Consider the following 2912-nt stretch of genomic DNA (forward strand, 5'->3'; position numbering starts at 1 on the left):
CTGTGAGAGTTGAGGCCAGAGAGAGTAAGTTGTCCAAGTCAGGTAGCCAACTGTAAAGCTACTTTTTCTACAGGGTGTTTCTACCAAATTGAGAAACTACTATGTCAAGTTCAGACTGCAGTAATTTTTGCTTTACTAAGAAACCTTTAGTGGATTCTTACGGTCTGCAGAATGAAGTCCGTGAGTTACATTAGGCCCTAGCCTACCTTTTCGGCTTCATCTTCCCCCTTTCTCAGTATTTATCCAGCCCTCCTAGCCAAATGGGGCCTATTACTTGCTTAGGGAACTGGAATTTCTGGGTTTGCTCTACAATATATAGTTAGAGAAAGTCTTAGGAGTCAACTTGGATTTGAATCTGTTTTGCCCTTTCCTGCTTGAGTAACCTAGAGACTTGCTTACTGCCTACAGACCTACCTTTTCTTCTCTATAAAAGAGAAATAATAATAGTACCTCCTCAAAGAGTGGTAATAGGGCTCAAACGAGATCATTTTTGTATACCATTATTTGGTCACTTCATACTTCCCTCAGTTTGTGTGTGTTTTTAAATTGTTGTCTGTGAATGGCTCAAAAGTTCTTGACAACAGACCCAGTTTTTAAAAACTGTACTGTGCGTTTCATATATGAAAAGTGTTCAATATTTGCAGATGGATTACACCTCGGGCTTCAAGTCCAGGGAGTGGAGAAAAAATGAAGAAAGTATCAAAATGTGTTTCCCATGACAGAAGCAGGGCAGTGTGGTGATTTTGTGATCTAGGTTGAAGTCCCTGAGCCATCATTTATCATCAAGTATGTAAAAGTAACCAGGAAACTATCTTACAGGTACTTAATTCATGTTTGTTTCATTTTCCTTGTGATCTTTTCAAGGTAATCCTTGAGACTCTCCTCCACCTCCTCAGCGAAAAGAGAGCATTTTAAAAATGGAGGTATACGCGAAGATTTTTATTTGAGATTATGTATTTATAGATGCTTGTAATTTTTTCTGGGGGGGATGGAGTCTCTCACTCTGTCACCCAGGCTGGAGTGCAATGGCATGGTCTCGACTCACTGCAACCTCCGCCTCCTGGGTTCAAGTGATTCTCCTGCCTCAGCCTACTGAGTAGCTGGGACAACAGGTGTGTGCTGCCACACCCGGCTGTTTGTATTTTTAGTAGAGAAGGGGTTTCACTATGTTGGCCAGGATGATCTCCATCTCCTGACTTTGTGATCCGCCCACCTCAGCCTCCCTAAGTGCTGGGATTACAGGCATTAGCCACCGCGCCCGGCCGATTCTTGTAATTTTTAAGTGAAGAAGATAAAGCTCAGAGAAGTGACATACCTGTTTAGGAGCGGAACCAGTTCCCATATACCACACTGCAGAAGTTAAGGATGTGCAGGACTACATATGTAAGGGAAAAAAACAAAACAAAAAAAGGATGAAGATAGTAATCCATTCACCTTTCAGTTCTGTGAGTTTCATGAGGTGTGCCTGTCTTGTTCGCCACTGTTTCCCCAGCACCTGGATTATACTTGTCTGGATAAATATCTATTGAAGAAATTAATGCAAGCTTCAGTAGCCTCCTACAAACGGGTTAGGAAATGAAAAAGTAGTGTAGTATGAAGGGGTGGAAAGGGGGTGATCACTTTCCTCCCCATCAAGAGTCATGACAACATGCTTATAACAAAAGACAGGTTAACAAGAGAGAAGCCTAACAAATTAATGTGTATAAGCGTGGGGAACAATACAACAAAATAAGAAAACTCAAAAAAGGGCCAGATGGTTGAAGCTTAAATACTTTTCACAGGGGAGAGAGAGGTGGGGGGGCTACAGGCAATTTTAGAGGAGTAGTAAATGATTTTAGGAGAGATTAATGCAGAAATTCACTTGTAAATTATTCTCTTTGTAAACCAAATGAAACTAGAGAACCAACAATAATTTGAAGGCCAGGGGTGAGTGACTCACTCCCATAACCCCAGCTACTAGGGAGGCTGAGATGGAAGGATCACTTGAGCCCAGGAGGCAAGATTGCAGTGAGCCAAGATCTCGCCACTGCACTCCAACCAGGGTGATAGGGTGAGACCCTGTCTCAAAAACAAAAAACAGTAGTTTGAGGCAAAGTTTGGGCTCTAAGTGTGGTGGTTAATTTTCAGTCTCTTTCACTGTGATGTGAGTTTTGTTTTTTTCTTGAGACCAGGTCTCACTGTGTTGCCCAGGCTGGAGTGTGGTGGCTATTCACAGGCATGATGATAGCACACTACAGCCTCAAACTCCTGGCCTCAAGAATCCTCCCATCTGAGACTCACAAGTAGCTGGGACTACATGTGTGCACCACTGTGTCTGGCTTTGTGATATGTTTTAATTTCTTCTGGTTAATGAAATTTCAGGGAGGAAGGAGATAGAAAGCAATTGTGTTCTTTGATGGGTCTGGTTTCTATGTAGATAAGAAACTTCAAAGAAGTCTTATCCCGTGTTTTGGGGGAGGCAGAGGATTGAGAGGCAGGATGTTGGGTGGGGAGATCAGAGACAACTGCTTCTCTAGTTCAGCATGTCAAAGCACTGAATTTTGAGGTATTGTTTTCTGACAATGAATAGGCAATGTAGTCCAAGGCAAAGAGCGTTAGTTCTGCACCACACAAAAACTGGACTTAAATTCTAACTCTGCCTTTTGCTAATTCTGTGAGTTTGGACTGGATAAAAATGTTATGGAATATGTTATAACTATACAAATGGAATAATTCATATAGGGTTACTGAAGGCATTAAGTGAGATAATAAAGGTAAAATCTATTAATATGCTGCCTGGCCATGGTGAGAGCTTGCTTAGTAGTAGCTATGGATTATAACCTCTAATGAGCTATTTAAGTGGTTTAAAAAGTTGGACATGGAAGGTAATACGAGCAATTGTTACGTTAATTTAGAGGTTAATTTAGAGGTGT

This window comes from Colobus angolensis, unplaced genomic scaffold (genome assembly GCF_000951035.1).
Source record: "Colobus angolensis palliatus isolate OR3802 unplaced genomic scaffold, Cang.pa_1.0 Scaffold393, whole genome shotgun sequence".
NCBI classification, from domain to species: domain Eukaryota; kingdom Metazoa; phylum Chordata; class Mammalia; order Primates; family Cercopithecidae; genus Colobus; species Colobus angolensis.